The sequence below is a fragment of the Oryctolagus cuniculus genome, chromosome 2, assembly GCF_964237555.1.
Source record: "Oryctolagus cuniculus chromosome 2, mOryCun1.1, whole genome shotgun sequence".
Classification (NCBI taxonomy): Eukaryota; Metazoa; Chordata; class Mammalia; order Lagomorpha; family Leporidae; genus Oryctolagus; species Oryctolagus cuniculus.
In genome coordinates this window covers 150,949,645-150,969,749 of record NC_091433.1, presented here as the reverse complement: position 1 = coordinate 150,969,749, position 20,105 = coordinate 150,949,645, and the positions used below count along the sequence as shown (strand labels likewise).

General features: G+C 36.5%; 1 long non-coding RNA gene across 1 annotated transcript in view; it reads right to left on the bottom strand.

The window, feature by feature from the left end:
* LOC138848711 (uncharacterized) overlaps window positions 1-20,105 on the bottom strand; it is a 144,184-nt gene that overhangs the window by 60,700 nt on the left and 63,379 nt on the right. The window contains exon 3 of the long non-coding RNA XR_011386806.1: window positions 4,176-4,231. This is a non-coding gene — a long non-coding RNA (uncharacterized lncRNA). The remainder of the gene's footprint in view (window positions 1-4,175; window positions 4,232-20,105) is intronic.

The following is a 20,105-nucleotide window of genomic DNA, read 5'->3' as shown; positions in this document are numbered from 1 at the left end:
ATGAGGAGAATAAATGGAGTGACTTCTCCTTATTGCTCCTTCATAGGTTTGTAGCTTTAAACACAGCTTAATTAAACATTTTTTGAAGATTCTGAGGCACAGGCATCCAGCTGACGTATACTTGCATTTCCCAACCTCAAAAGCTGTATGCGATAACACATTGATTTCTATTTGTTTTGTTTTAGGCTTCTAATTGTGGATAAGAGGTTATACCATAATCAATAACTAATATACCACTATAATTATCTCCATTTCATAAAATAAGAAATCAACACTTTATGAGGCTAGCTAAATGGCCCATGATCATGTAGCACATAAGTAGCATAAACAGTATTAAAAGCAATTGTTAGGTTAAGCTTATACAGACACACACATATACATTCATTCTATGGGCCATAGACAAAGACAACTGTCTCATGATATCAATTAGAGATTGGTTCCAGAACCGCTAGAGATATCAAAATCTTCTTTATTTATATTTATATATATGATATAATAAATTATTTATATAAATGATATAATATTTGCATATAACCATCCATATGGTTGCAATCATCTCTAGAATTACTTATAATGCCTAATACAATGTAAATGTGATATAAATAGTTGTTAACATGTATTATTTAGAGACTAATGACTGACTTAAAAGAAAAATCTGTACATCTTTTTGATGTACATATTTTTGATCCATTTTGGGTTATTTGTACAGTGGAAGAACTAATAGATACAGACAGCTGAGTGTACGTATAAAACTATACTTACGTATACTTTTAGGCACAATTATATATATATATATATTTTTTTTTTTTTTGACAGGCAGAGTGGACAGTGAGAGAGAGAGACAGAGAGAAAGGTCTTCCTTTGCCGTTGGTTCACCCTCCAATGGCCGCCGCGGCTGGCACACCGTGCTGATCTGATGGCAGGAGCCAGGTACTTCTCCTGGTCTCCCATGGGGTGCAGGGCCCAAGGACTTGGGCCATCCTCCACTGCACTCCCTGGCCACAGCAGAGAGCTGGCCTGGAAGAGGGGCAACTGGGACAGAATCCGGCGCCCCGACCGGGACTAGAACCTGGTGTGCCGGCGCCGCAAGGCGGAGGATTAGCCTACTACTGAGCCGCGGCGCCAGCCAGGCACAATTATATTTATAAATGACATATTCAGCCTTGAACCAGTTATCTTGAATTATGCTTCTAAAATCCTTTTTTTAGTTTTTAGACTACTCAACAACTAATTATAGAAAATTTCCTTTTTAAGAGAATCATTGCTAATAAATTCAATGGACATGAATGATACTACTCAAAACCATATATAATGAATCAGGCAATGGCAGTCAATGTCTGCTAATTTATTAGGTGCAGGATGATTGGAACCATAAAATAAGATATCAGGCTGATATTACCTGAACCAATAATTCAGTATTTACTTTATTGAGAGTATACATGGAAAATTCAGAATTTTATGTATTTATTACAATTTTTTCCACCTGAATCCAAACTTAGCTCAAAATCTACCTTCCCAATTTATAAGATATTAAGGGACAATAATCCTACTTTTTACAGAATGTGAAAAATTATACCACAGAGACTAAACAGTTTCCACAACACATAAATGGTGAAAAAAAAAAATTGAGAGCAGGAATGACTCTCTATAAAAAGGTATCTTAGGGAATATCAACCCAACTCAAAATGTGACCATGGTTGGATCTTTATCAAAAAAGCTTTTGCAGATTTTTTGCAAAATGTTGATTGTGGGATTGAATGTACAATGCTATACAAACTTTTATTAATACTTAATGAATATGATTAATAATAATGCATTTATATATAATTAATTCTGGCATGCTTATAGTATGTTTGTGAAACTTGAAAGATCTTAGCATGATGACAACAGTTAATAATCATTTAATGGTGGGGGTTGTTATGGCAACATGGGTTAAGCAACTACTTGCAATGTCCATATCCCATGTTGGAGTGCTAGTTCAAGCCTCAGCTTCTCTTCCAATTCTTCCTTGCTAAATTGCCTGGCAAGGAGCATATGAAGGTTAAAGTACCTAAGTCCCTGCCACCTATGTGGGAGACCAAGATGGAATTGCTGGCTTTGACCTGGTCCAGCCTCAGCTTATATGGCCATTTGGAGAGTGAACCAAATGGTGGAAAATTCTCTCTTTCTCTCTCTCTCTCTCTGTCTCTCTCTCTCTTTCCTTCCTCTCTGTAACTCTTTCAAATAAATAGATAAATCATTAAAAAAATTATAATATAAAATGGGCAAATGATGGGAGAGTAGACTTCAAATTCTTTCACTAAAAAAAATGGTAAATGAGGCCAGTTTTTTGGTGTAGCAGGTTAAGCTGCTGCCTGCAATATTGGTGTCTCATGTGGGCACAAGTTCAAGTACTGGCTGCTCCACTTCCCATCCAGCTCCCTATTAATGCTCCTGAGAAGGCAGTGGAAGATGGATCAACTACTTGGAATCCTGCACCCATGTGGGAGATCCAGATGAAGCTTCCAAGTCCTGGCTTTGGCCTGGCCCAGTCCTGGTGGTTGCAGCCACGTGGGGAGTGGACCAGCAGGTGCAAGATCTCTCTATCTCTGCCACTCCCTTTCCCTCTGTAACTGTGCCTTTCAAATAAATAAAATAAATCATTGAAAAAATAAAAAATAAAATTAAGAAAATGATAACTATGAGAAAAAAAGAAAATGTTAAAAATAAAAATGAAAACACCTATATTTATATTGACATCATATATCTATCAGATGCTTCATAATCCTCAAGAACAAGGATTTGGGGTGGGGAAGTATGTGAAGCAAGCATTGTATAGACTGATAGACTAAGTTCCATTTGTATTTTTGGGTTTACGAAGAGCTTAATTATAGCACATTAAGATACAGAGACACAATTATAAGCACCTGAATCTTCTCATTGTACATTTCCCTCTTTGAATTCTAAATGCTTTTTACACAACACCAAAAGGAACAGAATTGGGGGAAAACAGTTGCTACTTGCTTCCTAGGCTTCATTAATAATTTAAACTTCACATCTCAGTGTTCAATAGGTAAGGGGACTGTATAATTTATCATCCAGGCAACATATGCTAAATAAGATAGCACAGGAGGCTAACATCATAAACAGAAAATACCCAGACAACAAGTCTCAGAAGTAACTTTTACCGATATACAGTTCAAAGTAGTGGCTCATAGAAACCATTGAAAATGGAGGAAAAGTTTGTACCCTTAATGCCTAATAAGATTAAGTCAGTTTCCATTTATTTCTATAACTCCAGGCTATTCTTCACCTGTATACTTCAAGGACAGATCATTTTGATTTGAACGTGGTGACTATTGTGAGAGTGAAGCTGATTCAGCTGTGAATTACATGTCCCCTGCCACTTATCTACATAGTCAGTCCTTCCCTCATATGCTTGGTTAAGGCATACTTTACTTCAAATGTATGTAAGCAGACCCTCAAATGGAGAAAACTGTCATGTGCTACAAAGGCACAAAGGTCAAACTATCACATTGCCTTGGGCTTTAAGTTGCTCAGGCAGGATACAGCAAACTGTCAAGATAAAAATAACCAAGCCTGGATATACCAAATGCCTGAAACTTTAAGTGCGATTTTGTTTTTTGAATTACATTCATGTTTACTTTCCCGTGTTTGTAGGCTGAAATACAAGAACTAACCCTCCATTTAACTGAACTGATCTCACATCTATAGCTCCCTCCATGATTACCATTAATTATAAAAGTAGAGATTTTACTCTTGGAGTAAAAGACCCAAATGCCTGTCTTCTTCATTCAGATTCAAAGAAGGAAAAAAGCAAAGTGTCATCCAAACATGCCTGTATCCTATTCAAAACTCACCGGATTGTTAAGTTACTGCTTCTCAGAGGAGGGAAACTTCTTGCTTCCACAAGAAAATATCAAAATGAGGAATTGAAGTTTAGCACCATCAACAGCAAATCTAGGATATTTGTGAGTCCTCTCACATTTATGTGATAATTGACTACTACTTAAGTAGGTTGAAATAATGGCAAAATCATTTTAGGTTTTGATCAGTGTAATATTTTTCTTGATGGAAAAAGACCCTTTAATTATAAAAAACTCACGATTCTTCTAAAAAGTAAACAGTATTTTTCAGTTCTTATAATTATTTAAAATGTTTGCAATAATCCTTACGTTCTTGTATGAAGAACCCGAATCATGAGTCCTCAGGGATAGGCTTAACTCTTAACCTGAAAGAAGATATTAACAATGAATCATGAAACATGTTACATCATACCACATTAGATATCAAAACAAAATCAATAGTTATATTCTCTAGATTATATAGAAAAGAATTGTTTAATGGAAACAAGGTTAGAGAACATAAGACTAATGTTGTAATTCATGATCATAACACATGTGAATGTAAGTTAAATTAATCAGGAAAAAAAGCCTGAACATGTTATTTCTTCATTTTTGTCAAAATATAATATTAAGAAACTAAAGTAAACATTAGAAGACATTGGATGTGACATTCCTAATTATCTTAGAAACCTGGAATTTCCATTAAAGCTCCAAGTACTAGCGATATATTCACCAAAGTTCTATGGGAAATATAAACCTTCCTCATATTAAAGAGAAACTGCTAATGTACCCTTCTAGGATGCTCTAAAATTTGACCAAACAAAATTTCCAAAAACATAAGAATTTGTTGATAAGTTATTGCTGAAGATTAACTAATGGAGAATGCAATGATATTTGTTCTTTTTCTTTTTTTAAAGAGAAATGTGTGCCATTTTATCTTCACAAGAAAATGACAGGAAGGGAAATGTTGGTTAATTCAGGAATGTGTGCAAGGGGAGATCGCAGTGTAGTCCAGAACTCTGGGAGATCAGCTGTAGTTGTGTATATAGAATGAAGAGGAAAATAGTGGAAGAGCCTATGGCACACGTCCCATGGAGTCAGAGGAGCAAGAGAAACGAGCGATTGGCATCTACTTTTTCCTCCGAGACTTGAGAAGGTAGAAGTAAGCCCATAGGCGAGAAGACCACTGGAAGCAGCCTGTACCCTGTTTTAGGGACAGAAATGGCGTGTGAGTCCACCTTGGGACCAAATGATTGCAGCTCAGGTAAACAAGTTAGGTAGTCTGGAATGAAATTATGCCCAAGACAGCAACTGTAAGATTTGGGGGAACTTAGCAGTAAGAAGGTTGATGGGTCTGGCCCTGAAAAATGTCACAACTCCTTTTCCCCCTAAACAACTCCCAGAGTAACAAGGTACAGAAAAGAGCAACCATGACGATGCAACCATCTTCCCCACAGAAGGCCCCATATCTTATGTCAAGGTTGAGAGAAGCTGAAAGGAGAATATTTGACATACTATTGTGATTGAAGGAAGCTTTGATTTAAATTAGCCTGAACACATAAACACTAAAATTGAGGTCCAAGTATTAACGTGTCTCTTCTTTCTCATAACTAAAGTGACTATGAAACAGTGCAATCTGATGAGGTCAGAGGACATCTCCAACAGAGCAAATGTGAATGCAGTGTAAGCGAGAAAAAGATTTTTGTTCTGTTTGTGTCCCCCAAATCCAGCCTGTCTTCTTATATATTTACATCTATGAAGGAACTTCAAACATTTTGTGAGGAAATGGAATTAAAAGATAGATTTGTTTAGTTGCAAAAATCTTTAACAGCATTTTATCATTTGTTTTGAAGATTTATTTACTTATTTGAAAGGCAGAGTTACAGAGAGGCAGAGAGAGAGAGAGAGAAAGAGAGAGAGAGAGGGCTTCCATCCACTGGTTCACTACCCAGATGGCCACAATGGCCAGAGTTGCACAGATCCAAAGCCAGGAGCCAGGAGCTTCTTCTGGGTCTCCCACAGGTGTACAGGGGCCCAAGGACTTGGGCCATCTTCTACTGCTTTTCTGGGCCATAGCATAGAGCTGAATTGGAAGTAGAGCAGCTGGGACTCAAACCAGCACCCTAAAGGGGTGCCTGCAGTGCAGGTGGCAGTTTTACCTGATACACCACAGTGCCAGCCCTCATTTTTCATAATATACATTTTCATGATCTTTTTGAAGATGTCTTGCATTTCAGTGAAGGCTTGAGCTTTTATGACCAGCTGCCTCCCCTTATAAGAATTCAAAATGAAAACTATTTTTGATGGCTTTTGTTTTTATAACTCACCATTTGAGTCAGAATAAAGATTCTTAGACAAGGCCATGGTCAAAGTGGAAGTTCTCTCCTCCCTTCAGAGAAAGTACCTCCTTCTTTGATGACCCGTTCTTTCCACTGGGATCTCACTCATGTAGGATCTTTGTCCTTAGTGTGCTGTACATTGAGATTTAATGCTATAACTAGTACTCAAACAGTATTTTTCACTTTATGTTTCTGTGTGGGAGCAAACTGTTGAAATCTTTACTTAATGTATGCTAAACTGATCTTCTGTATATAAAGAGAAACGAAAATGAATCTTGATGTGAATGGAAGGGGAGAGGGAGTGGGAAAGGGGAGGGTTGCGGGTGGGAGGGACGTTATGGGGGGGAAACCATTGTAATCCATAAGCTGTACTTTGGAAATTTATATTCATTAAATAAAAGTGTTAAAAAAAAGAATATAGATTCTTTTTGTTTTGGATCTTTCATCCTATGCTTTTATTAATAGACCATTCTTTTTCAGTCTTTTATTTATGTAATATTAAGAAATTTCAAATATTTCATATATATTTAGATTTGGAACATTCCTTTTAAAAAATCTTTATGTATTTGAAAGGCAAAATGACAGAGAAAGATGAAGGAACATAGATATTCCACTTACTACTTTACTCCACAAATGGCCATAAAAAATGGGGTTCAATCAGGGAAAGCTGGGAGCCAGGAAATCCATGTGGGTCTCCCTCATGGGTGGCAGGGATTGAAGTATTTGAGCCATCATCTGCTGTTTCCCAGGGACAGTTGTAGGGTCTTTTTTTTTTTAATATTTTTGGGGCCAGTGCTGTGGCACAGCAGGTTAAAGCCTTGGCCTGAAGCACTGGCATCCCATATGGGCGCCAGTTCTAGTCCTGGCTGCTGCACTTCCAATCCAGCTCTCTGCTATGGCCTGGGATAACAGTGGAGGATGGCCCAAGTCCTTGGGCCCCTGCACCCATCTGGGAGACCCGGAAGAAACTCCTGGCTCCTGGCTTCAGATCGGTGCAGCTCCTGCCATTGTGGTCACCTGGGGAGTGAACCAGAGGATGGAAGATCTCTCTCTCTCTCTCTGTGTCTACCTCTCTCTGTAACTCTGTCTTTCAAATAAATAAAATAGGTTTATTTATTTGTAAGGCAGGGGTGGGGGGATAAGAGAGGGGGGAGAGAGAGAGAGAGAGAGAGAGAGAGAGAGAGAGAGAGAGAGATTAAGCACTTCCATATGCTTGTTCATTCCCTAAATGGCTGCAACTGCTGGAGCTGGGCCAGTCTGAAACCAAGAGCCAGGAGCTTCTTCTTGGTCTTCCATGTGGGTGCAGGGGCCCAAGCACTTGGGTCATCTTCTGCTGTTTTCCCAAGCACATTACCAGGGAGTTGGATCAGAGGTGGGCAGTGGGACTCCAACCTGTGCCTATAAGGGATTCCGGCATCACAGGCAGTGGTTTTACCCACTGTGCCATAGCCCTAGCCCCAGCCACAGTAGTAACGTCTTGAACAAGTGGCTCTGATTTGTAATGTGGGTGTTCGAAGTAGTAGAATAATCTGCTCTGCCACAACAGCCACCTCGGTAGACCATTCTTAATCATTTTGACCAGGAAGGTAATTCCTTATAAGTAAGACAATATAGAAACTTGCAGTGTGTCTAATCTAAATTTCTTCCCTGTTGTCCTCTTCTCATCATGTGAGCCATTTTCTTTTATCCTATGCTGGGAAGGGAGCTTTCTAAGGACTAGATCTTCATCCATGTCTGCTTTTATTTTCTCTCTTCACTTATACTGCTGTTAAATAAATTGCCAGTGGATAGTGTTAGAAGGACTCATAAAAGAAAGAAAAAGAAACCACACAAGTGGACATTTTTGAGTAAAAATGACAGATTAAATAAAATAGGTAGACAAATATAATAAAGACAAATATGTCATTCATCGAAAATAACCACATAAAAAGTGATTTGACCTTGTGCTGATAAATTGAAGGAACCAAGCAAAGAGTCAGAAGATTCTGTCATGGGGCGACTAAAACTTCACCCCTGCTCAGAGTTCTCAGTTGTGGGTGAACACAAATCCTGAGAATCCTCACACGGTGATTCTGAGAGAAGTGGAGGGAGGGATTGTATTCATCTCTCCTAACTGGCAGGTGGATGGTGTGCTCAGTGAGAGGTGAGAATTAAAGGCTCTACTGGGGAGAAATAAGTGAGATGAGTGACGCCAATGATAGGAATTAATTCTTCCTGACAGAAATATAATATCCAAGACTTCACTTAGAAGGGAGAGGGTACTGTGGTGCAGCAGGTTAAGCTACCACTTGGGACAGCCGCATCGCATATTAGAGCATCCAGGATCGGGTCCCACCTCTGCTTCTGATCCAGCACACCTGTAATTTCCTTCCTGGGAGGCTGGACATGACTTAAGGACTTGGGTCTCTACCACCACGTGGGAAACTCAGATTGAGTTCTGGGCTCCTGGCTCAGATCCATCCTCAGCTGTTGGTGGCATTTGGGGAATGAATGAGCAATAAGTGATCCCCCCGCCCCGTGTGTGTGTGTGTGTGTGTGTGTGCGCGCGCGCATGCACTCTTGTATGGTATATTTATGCTTTTCAAATAAATAAAAATAAACAGATAAATAAGGGAAACAAATGAATTTATGAGACTTTTCCCTGTGAAAGCAGACTGCCCCTACATCAGCAGAGAAAAGGAAACTTTGTCATAAGAAATGACCAAACATATTTACTACAACTTGACTCATTTGGTTCAAGGAGAGCAACTCTCTCCTGCTTGACCCACAGAGCTGTCACAGGGCCATTGAGAGGAAAGAATAAAATGCCTGAGTTCTCAAGCTACATTGTAACAAAGAAACAAAACAAAACAAAACAACAACAATAAAGCCATATGCTTTGCAATGAGAAAATCTAGACTGAGCTGGCAGCATTTAGCATTATCCAAAAAAAAAAAAAAAGGCATGGATATTCTGCACACTTTATTATGAGAAAAAAAAGAAAGCTGTTTTTAAAAGAGAGTACAGTGACCCTGCCTTAGAGGAAAATACAGTCCTAGGAAGAGAATACACTCCCCACTCTTGAAAATTTTATATGTGATGAGTCATTAAAGACAAAACTCTAAAATGAGATAACATTTAAAATAAATATTGTTAAAGGGGACACTGTAAAATAAAGTAAAAAATGCTCATTATATAACAAGGATTAATTTAGAAACATCAAGGCACAAAAAAGGTCAAAATTAAACTTAAATTTGAACAGAAGGAGAGGTTTGAGAATATTATACTGAGTCTAGAATAAAATGACAAGAAGATCAAAGCAATAAAAATGAAGGTGATCATTTTAAATATCAGAAAGAGAAGATCCAATATAACTTCTGTCCTTGAAGTAGAACCTCAAAAGTCAAACAGAATCTAGTGTTAAAGGGTATAATAGGAAAAAATAAAGGTAAGATTTTAATTGCATTAGGATACATTTCAGGAAAAAAGTGTTATTTTTTCCTAAAATTGACAATGGCTCAATTGTCAATGAAATATGACTAATTTATGGAACTTCAAATATAAAGAAAGCAGGTTATAGAGCAGAAAAAACCAAGTCACCTACAGTGGAAAAATAAAAATTCTATCTTGCTTTAAATTTCTCCACAGCAACATTAAATGCCAAAATATAATGGTGTGATAGCTACAAAGTTCTAAGGGAAAATAAAACCAGAGCCAAGATTTTACACATAACCAAATTGTCCTTCAAGTACAATAAAACAGGACAAAACAATACAAAGTGACAGATATTTTCAGGCATGCAGAAACTCAGGGAATTCAGTATTTATGGGTCATTTTTAAAGAAAAAAGCAAACTTGATAAATAACTCCAGTCAACTAAGTGATGAAGCAAAACAAAATAAAATCTGAAATGGAAAACCTGTCATAAAAGTACTGGCTAAGAACACTGAATCAATTTAAAAATGGAATTAATACCAAACATCTCTGGAAATGAAGGTTGTAAAACAGAATATGAATTCTATAAACTTTGACAATGTATAAATATTAACATATTTTACCAAAATTGCCATGTTGGGAAAAGCGGAGAGAAGCAGAAGTCTGCCTCATCATTTTAAGCAGCAATCAAATACCACTCTCTAAAACTGTTTCTGGTAGTTGAAACGTCAACATTCACTTATTAAAGATGAAAAATAGCCCAATAACTGTTATTAGCCTTACAAATTTCTTTTAGGTGGAGGAGCTCACTTAAATTATTATTAAGTCACTGACTCAAAATTTTGTTAACAGTGTTATTTTAATATGATGGAATTTTTCTAAAATTATTTTCCATCTCTTATTAAATTTATCCAAATAGAGAGAGAAAGGCAAGAGTCCAGAATAAGATTCAATGAAAGCTAACAATGATATCATATGGCATTTGGAGAGATGTTACACTTTCCTTCTAGCATTTGTTTTCTGTATTACTTAAAATTTTACATTGAATGTCTCCTGTAACACAAATGTATTATGTTTCCAAAACAATGGAGTTATTTAACTTAAAAGATATTATGTAGAGTAATATTTTATATGACATTTTTAAAAATTTCAATGAAACATAGCAGCTTGCTATCTATAATCACCAACCAGAAAGTATACCAGTTATCTAGTATATGAGTCTTTATAGTTAAAATTTTTATAATTTAAAGAAACATTTTTAAGTATATTTTTGGTCCCTTGCTCTTTCTGGTTTTCCCTTCTGTCATTTACAAGTACAAGTAAAACCAAAGAAAAACTGCAAAGGTTACAGCCCTCCCATTTTCTAGCCCCGTCTGACTTTCTGTCACTTGGGCAAATCCTCTGTTCCCGCGATCGGAGACTATTTTTGCTCTTCACTGTGGGCCCTTTCTAACTCCGGGTTGTAAATTGGCTCCCAGTAAACATGAGTCCCTGTCCTCTCTGTCACCTTTCACTTACATCATACCCCTGCAAAGTGACTCTGGTCGTCAAACTCTTCATTTATTGAAGGCCTCTTTCTTTGAGGACTTTCTTAGTCCCAGCTTGTCTTAATCCAAAGTTTCCAGTTTTTGTTTGGTTGTTTCACTTTGTTTTTTTTTGCTTTGTTTTGCATTTGGATGTTACAACAAAAATATTCTAACACGACTTTGCCTGAAGATTGGAGGAGGATGAGTGGCAAAATGAAATGAGGTCATTATTTTATATTAACATGGATTAGCCATGCAAGAAGATAGAATAACATGAATGATCACCTTATTTTTTAATTGTAAGGTTGATTTTGTGAACTTGCTAATAATATATTCCATGTGTAGGAAACTGTCTTTCTCGTAGCCACCACAAAGTTTTCTTGCTTGATCTAGAACATCAGTTTGCACTGCTTCTGAATTCCAGTATAACTTACTTGACATTTAGAATAAAAAATCTGTGTCTCTTATCTATCTATCCCGAAAGCAGCCTATATAGCCATTTTTCTTAGTACTTTGCATAGACTGCAAGATCCCAGAAGCAGGTAGTTGGCTTAAATCTCTGTGGCAGGAGAATGTTGTACAATGTCCTTTACATTGTAAGTATTCAGAAAAAGTTCATTCAAACTAGTTAAGATCCTCACTGGAATCATGCCTTCATCCATCAAACTTCACTACTTTTGCAGATTTACCCTTTCTGAGGTAGAACATAAGAGGTATAAGTGTTTGAAGTAGAGTTTATTTATGTCCTTTCTTTCTCTACTCATGATGCGGAAGAATTGTGTGAAGCACTATACTTTCCCAGCTGCTAGCACTTAAATTTCCATGAATCACTACTGTTGTTAAATTGTTTATTAAAGGGTGCATGTATTTATAAGGACAAAAATTAATAAAACTTTAGATGTTTCTGAAAATAAAAACTAGAATACTGTTTCATTGTGAATGACAGATTTGTAGCATGCTTAGATGAAACCTAGCAACCTGTTTTGATTCGTAAAGACCACCTGCCAGTGGGCATTTGTTTGTTATTAATTCTATGCTTTGTCCTTCCTTTCTGTCCATTGCCGGCCTCTGGAGAAAGAGGATTTGACAATTTTTGCAGAAGAATTGGTGATGAATTAAGAGCAAAACACAGTAAGGAGTGTGGAGGGTAATTTGCTGTTCCCAGATAACAGAAAGTGCCCAGGGGCTGGGGAGAGGAGGGTGGGGAGAACCCACTTCCTCCAAGTCCGCTGAGGCCTCTTTCTCAGTGCCCCTCAGGGAAGCCTTCTTCATTCTCTTAAATATCTTCAGAGTTCTGTTCACTCACCAAAATGGAATCAGCTCTTTGGAGGATCTTTACTACATGAGAATATTAACATAAATCTCAGAGCTGTGCTGGATTCCATGTAAAGGGCAGTCGAAGGATGAAATAGCCGCACAGCTGCATTTCCATCCAAGACAAGGCCCTGTGTTGAGGTGCAGGCCCCTGCCAGCTACAGAAAATGGCCCAGGTTCCTTACCTACTTTGGCTCTCAACTCATTTGTGATACGTGCGTTGTTCCTGTGAGGGTTAAAATGAAGCCTCTACAGCTGATCTATGGTAACATACTTAAAATATTCAAGATAATTCAACTACAGAAAAGTTCCCCCTTTCCTGAAATCAGAATTAAATTCTTTCATTAAGCAGAGAGAAAACCCAGTGCTTTGTTTGAAATTTCAGTAAACTGGAGTGGGTTATTTAGGACATGACTCTTATTTCATAATTCCCTTAATGCTTGTCAGAGTTACTTAGATAAAGTAGTGCTTAGATTTTTAAAACAATTATTTTCCTTTCTTGGATAAGGAAAATTGTGCCTCTCAAAGAGAAAGCTGTTCATAGTTTAGCTGCATGAAATATATCCATGGAATCAAATGACTTGAATACATGATACCTTTTGGTAGGTAGCATTTTACATACAAATGAAGTTTTTAATATAGCTATTAAATATTTCATATTTAATGTTTTTTCCAAGTGAAGCCTTATCTGCCAGCCACTTTGCTGTTTGGAAGGTTTTCCTAAATTCATCATGCTTTTCTAATTTTAAGACTAAGGGAGATTTATAGGTGTGAAAATATGCATATATAAAAACTCAGTTGTCAGGGCTTCCTTTTATGTTCTAGAACAAGTATTTCTTCTTTCCTAAGTTTAAGTGTATATTCTAATAAACATTGATTCTTACATCATTGAATTGTCTCCCACAGATTTGGTATATACAAAGGTACTTCAAAAAGTTTGTGGAGAGTGGAATAATACAAACATTTTGATTCAAAAAAATTAAAACTCAGGCATACAAAGATTCTTTAAGACACTTGTAGAAAATGTATTATGACAAAAAATGATGCATGGATTTAAAAAAATTTTTACACTACAACATCTTTGAATTCCATTTTTCCATGAAATTTCTGAAGTATTCTTGTAGGGTGGTGACTAATGACAAGCTAAGTGTGTTGGACAGTCCCTGCTGTGTGCCAGGTGTTCTGAGTGTTCCAGGTACCTTACGTATTTAATCCTTGTTGTTACTCAGTTTTGTTGCCTGTTTTACAAAGACAGGCACTGAGAGAGTAAGTGACTTGCCAAAGGATCTCCTTTGGCAAAGCTGGGCTCTGAGTTTAGACTCCACTCTGAGGGAGTAATGTCTTCAAGAATTGTTGTTTCAAGAGAAAATTGATCACCTTTCTTTTAAGATCAGTGTTAATTTTTTTTAATGTGCTTTTCCTGTTCATTTGTTTTTTTTTTTTGTTTTGTTTTGTTTTATTTTTTTTAAGATTTATTTATTTATTTGAAAGCCAGAGTTACAATGAGAGAGGAGCAGAGGCATAGAGAGAGGTCTTCCCTCCTCTGTTTCACTCCCCAATTGGCTGCAATGGCTGGAGCTGTGCCAATCCAAAGCCAGGAGCCAGGAGCATCTTCCAGGTCTCCTACACGGGTGCAGGGGCCCAAGGACTTGGGCCATCTTCCACTGCTTTCCCAGCCATAGCAGAGAGCTGGATCGGAAGTGGAGCAGCCAGGTCTTGAACCGGTGCCCATATGGGATGCCAGCACTGCAGGCGATGGCTTAACAAATGCTACACCACAGTATCAGCCCCTGCTTTCATGTTTAATTCAAACACAACACAAATCTTATTCGTTAGTCTTCAGCATCTTAAGTATTGGATATATAAAATAAAATTTGGTTTTGAGTTTGATTAATTATGGCAAAGATTATCAGCCAGTTCTAACATCTTTTGATTTAATAATCACAGAACCACCAACTGCTGTCACTTCTGTACAAATCAGTTTCAGTTATGCTTAGATATTGTATTTTGTGTCAATGTGCATTTGTATTGTAAGATATATTTTAGAAATCTGTTGTATTATATGCTTACACAACTCCTTCCATTAAAAGGTGAGAACAGTAAACAAGTAACAATGTATGTGTAGAACTAAGGAATTTCTGAAGAGACCTATTTTAGCTAAATATTGAACAAAAAATGCTCTGCCCAATGTTTTGTTACTCTTTGCCTAAAGACCTTTAAAATTAATTCAAATTAAGTCCATAGTTTTGCAATTGATATTTTTCATTATTTGCTTTGATAACAGCCGAACTCATGGAAGCCACACAGCATGCCCCATTGTTTAGCCTTTCGCGTCTTTGTGTTTAAGAAAACATAATGGAATGAACGGTCTTGTGGTAGTTGCTCATGGGAATGCTAGTTAAGGGAAAGCCTTGTGTAGAGCATATTATACTAGATTGGCTTGTTACAGGTGGTTGCAGGGGGTTGGTCTAAAATTATGTGAATTGTCTTTTCTCCTTTGTGATATGAGATTTGTGCTCTTATATTTTCTTAGTAAAATTTTCCTATGCATAAAAAAAAGGGTGCATGTGAACTTACTTATAACATCCTCTGTGGCATGAAATACATACCATATAACTACTATTGAGAAAAAATTAGTGTTTCCAGACTTCCTGATACAAATCCCAACTTGTCTTAATTCAAAGTTCCCAGTTTTTGTTTGGTTGTTTTGCTTTGTTTTTTGTTTTGTTTTGCATTTGGATGTTACAACAAAAATATTCTAACACAGCTTTGTCTGAAGATTGGAGGAGGATGAGTGGCAAAATGAAATGAGGTCATTATTTTATATTAACATGGATTAGCCATGCAAGAAGATAGAATAACATGAAGGATCACCTTATTTTTTATTGTAAGGTTGATTTTGTGAACTTGCTAATAATATATTCCATGTGTAGGAAACTAAATATCCCTTTAGAGAATATTGTGTTTTTGATTGAGAACTTACTAGCCTTGGACTAAAATCAAAAAACACATTATTAATTATTATATGTAATTTAATCCAACACCAGAAACGCAGGTCATGAATCTAATGGTACAGCAACTATGTACTTTTGCCTAAAAATCTGTACCGGGGAAAAGATCAGTTGGCCTTTTTATTCCTGAAATTCCCCATATAGTAACTTGTCACATAAGCCTGTAGTTGTATTTTCAGCATTGCTGAATAGGTAGAAGCTGGAAAAAGAGAGAGAGATACACAGTGAGTTCTCACATTTAAATTAAAATGGGAGTGGGGCAAGTTGTCCATATAAGGAATGAACAAGTTGTGAGCAGAAAACAAATGACCCAAGAGGATTAACAGCAAAGCGAAACTATTTTCTCAATTTAGACAAGATTTTTCAATTTCAAATGGCTTTATCTCTACAATGTTAGAAGGCTTTTTTTTTTTTTTTTTTTTGGTTAAAAGATTTCTTGCAGAGAAAAGGTGCATATTCTACTGACAGAATAGTTTTAAAATAAAAAAAGTAGTTTTAGGGAAATTTGTATGAGATTAGGAAATGCTGTGCTGCAGTAAAAAGAAAGAGAAACCTCAAATCTCAGGGTTTCACATATGAAAGTTGCTTTTTTCTCTCATAAAATGTATTGTAGAGAGGAAACTTTCTAAGGTAATTTTCTTCCATATGGTTATCAAAGATGGCTTGGAATTGAGTCTCAGCCTTTTCCATCTCAGCACAAGTTATCTTTTTAAAAATAAAGACTTACGTTATTTATTTGAAAGGCAGAGTGACAGAAAGGGGGGAAGTAGGGAGGGAAGGAGAGAGAATGGGGGAGAGAGGGGGAGAGAGAGAGAGAGAGAGAGAGAGAGAGAGAGAGAAACCCTAGAGGGAGAGAGACCCTAGAGGGAGAGATTACTTCTCAAATTCCCACTACAGCTGGGGCTAGGCCAAGTCAAAGCCAGGAGTCTGAAATCCTTTCTGGTCTACTGTGTGGGTGGCAGGGACCTAAGTACTTGGACCATTTTCCATTGTCTTCCCAGGTACACAAATAAGAAGCTGTATTGTAAGCCAGGTAGCTGGACCCAAGCTTGCACTCCATTATGGCATATGGGTAACATAACCTTCTGCACCACAAGGTGTTGGATGCAGCACCATATGAAGTGCCTAGATATTAGTCATACAGCACATACAAGTTGAAAGAAATATTCTATAGATTTTAATGAAAAACTAAAATATGAGGATTAATTAAGGAGCGATTGAAAGATAAAGTTATCATATGTATCATGTTTCTATTTAGCAGCAACTAATGATTATAAACATTTCACTGGTTGCAAAGAGAACACTTCACTGTACACGGTGTGGAATAACATACACAATCACAATGGATCCCAGAAGATTGTACTTAATTGTTCAGAAGTTTGATATTTACCCAGTCTAAATAGCAAGCTAATAATACAAAACAATTTAACTGACTTTTTTTCTTATTGCTTTGAAGCAAAAAATATGTGTAAAAGAGAGAAGTCAGAGAGATCACAGGTTGAAATGGATGTCTGAGTTTAGGAACAAGAGAAAAGTGAAAACTTAAATGAGTCTTTTAAAGCTCTTTTTCAGAGGGAATATTGAGAATAATCAATAAAACTCAAGAGTATATACTTATTTATTCATTTACACATAACATATTAAATCATTCTACTAACCAGCATCACATTATTATAGTAGCTTTTGGGGACATGAAGGTGACTTTCACATTGGATCACCAGGAAATAATAATGCATTAGAAAAGTGGGGGTCATTCCACACCTAACAAGGTAATGAGTTTACTTAGTAATATTAAAATATTACTTAGCAATATTAAAATGTTATTTTTAAAAGAGAGTACTGGAACACCACGGTGAATGGATGGGGAAGCAGATTTCTAGGCAGTTAAAACATATATAGGGCTATTGCAGTAATCTATAAAAGTGATGATGAGATCTCAGGTAAGGACAGTTATGTTGGAGAAAGGAAAACAAGAATATGGAAGTATGGATTAAAGATTTTACAGGTAGGATCTCCCTGAATGTCAAGATGTGAAAAGTGGAGAGAAGGATCCTGGATCTTTCTCATATTTCTGCTCGGGATGAAGAGATGGATGAACATTCCGTTAGCCAAGATCATCAATGCAAAAGAGGTGCTAATTCAGCTATGCACTGGATAAATTGCTGAAATAAACTTAAAGACAAGAACTGAATAAGCTGTCATACTAGCAACATTAAATTCAAAGGGTGACTTTAGTAGTAATTATTTTGGTAGAATGATTGTGCATTAAAATTGACAAAATATCTAGGATGACATAGAAACAAAGACTGTCATAGAGTTTAAAAGGCCTAGACCACAGTGGGATAAAAACAAAAAGCCTAAAATAATTTTGGTTAGGTTTTGCTTGTTATTAAAAAAAAGAGAAACAATATAGGAAAGGATGAGATTAAATAAAAAGAAAGAGAAAGTATAATTTACTTATGTAAGTTTACTACAATAAAAAAGAAATGAATCAGTAATTATTTGAATGTATGCCTATTAGAGAAGAGGAAGGACAGAGATTTGGACAGCAAAAATTCATATGAAAATGCATAACTGATTAGAGTTGATGGAATTTTGGTTGATGGTGTTTATTTTTTCTCTTGCAATTTAAAATTATAAGTTACTGGGGCCAGTGCTGTGGCACACCAGGTTAAAGCCAGGGCCTGCAGCACCAGCATCCTCTATGAGAACTGGTTAGATTTCCGACTGTTCCACTTCTGATCCAACTCTGTTAATGCACTTGGAAAAGTAGCAGAGGATGGCCCAAGTCCTTGGGCCCCTGCTCCCATGTGTGAGACACAGAAGCTCCCAGCCTTCTGGCTTTGTCCTGTCCCAGCCCCAGTTGTTTCTGCCATTTTGGGAGTGAACCAGCAGATCAAAGATCTCTATCTCTCTCTCTGTGTCTGTCATTCTGTAAAGTTGTCTTTCAAATAAATAAATACATCTTTTTTTAAAATTTATGTTATTAAGACCCCAGGTTCATGAATAAATTATTTGACAATTTGCAAGCTCTATTTCAAAAATTATTAATGAATTTTACATTCTGTTTTTTAACATATTTTCTTACACTTAAAATTATTTCATTTATGGGTTTCAGTGGTGAATGCTGTCCATCCATTTTTCTATTTTTCTTAATTTTTTTATTTTTTCTGACAGGCAGATTAGACAGTGAGAGAGAGAGAAAGAGAGAGAGTTATAGACAGTGAGAGAGAGAGAGAGAACGGTATTCCTTCTGTTGGTTTACTCCCCAAATGGGTGCTATGGCCAGTGCTGCTCTGATCCGAAGCCAGAAGCCAGGTACTTCCTCCTGGTCACCCATGCGGGTGCAGGGCCCAAGCACTTGCGCCATCCTCCACTGCACTCCCGGGCCACGGCAGAGAATTGGACTGGAAGGGGAGCAACCGTGATTAGAACCCAAGGGTGCTGGCGCCGCAGGCGGAGGATTAGCCAAGTGAGCCACGGCACTGGCCCATCCATAATATTTTTATAAAGGCCTATACTTTTTCATTTTGACTTTTTATCATTTGATTATGTTTCATTTTTCTCTTCCATGAAAAGATGTTAAAGTTTACTTCATGTGGTCTTATAAGTCTGATTCCTTCCCCATTTATACCCGCATTAGCTATTTCTTGATTAAGCAAAGAATTATTATTTCATAATCTTTGACTATCCCTGTCATAAAATCCTGTTTACTTTGTGCTGATGTTTTCAAGAGTTTGGAATTTCAGTACAGAAACTAGATCAGTCTTTTCTCTTTCTGTGTTTGAAATGCTTTATGTTTTTGTTCTTTTTTATTTCGTATTCATTTGTCTTTATATGTTTAGGTATTTTTTCTTTGTTCCTAAATTTAAAATTGTATCAGGTGATAAATCAGAGCTTTTTTTATCATTACAATATTTTATTTTGAGAACCTTTTGACCTACAAATCAAATTTTTCTTCAAACATGGGAAGATAACATGTTATTTCTTCATAAACTGTCAATCATCAGACTTCGAAGTGCTACATATGTACTTTCTGTCCTTGTATTTATTCATTTACATAATTCCATGTGTTTTTTTGTAGTTAAATTCTGCACTTTCGTAGAACACTTTTTGGTCTTTATCTTGATTATCCACTTACTATTTCATTTGTTACTGATTATATTACAGTTTAAATTTTTAATTTATAGATTTTTACACTTATTCCTGCCTGTTACCCCATGGTTTGTTATCAGAGATGAGTTATTTATATCTTGATTTATGATTTTCTATTCTTTTTTAATGCTTTCACGTTGTTATATCCAAATAGTATTTCCACTTTATATTTTTATAATATCTTATTTCAGATGATAGATTTTCTATTCATTATTCTAATAATTTTAACTTTCATTTAGTAAATATAAATTTCCAAAGTACAGCTTTTGGATTACAATGGCTTTTTCTCCCCCATAACTTCCCTCCTGCCTGCAACCCTCCCATCTCCCGCTCCCTCTCCCATTCCATTCACATCAAGATTCATTTTCAATTAACTTTATATACAGAAGATCAATTTAGTATATATTAAGTAAGGACTTCAACAGTTTGCACCCACACAGAAACAGAAAGTGTAAAATACTGTTTCAGTACTAGTTATAGCATTAATTCACATTGAACAACA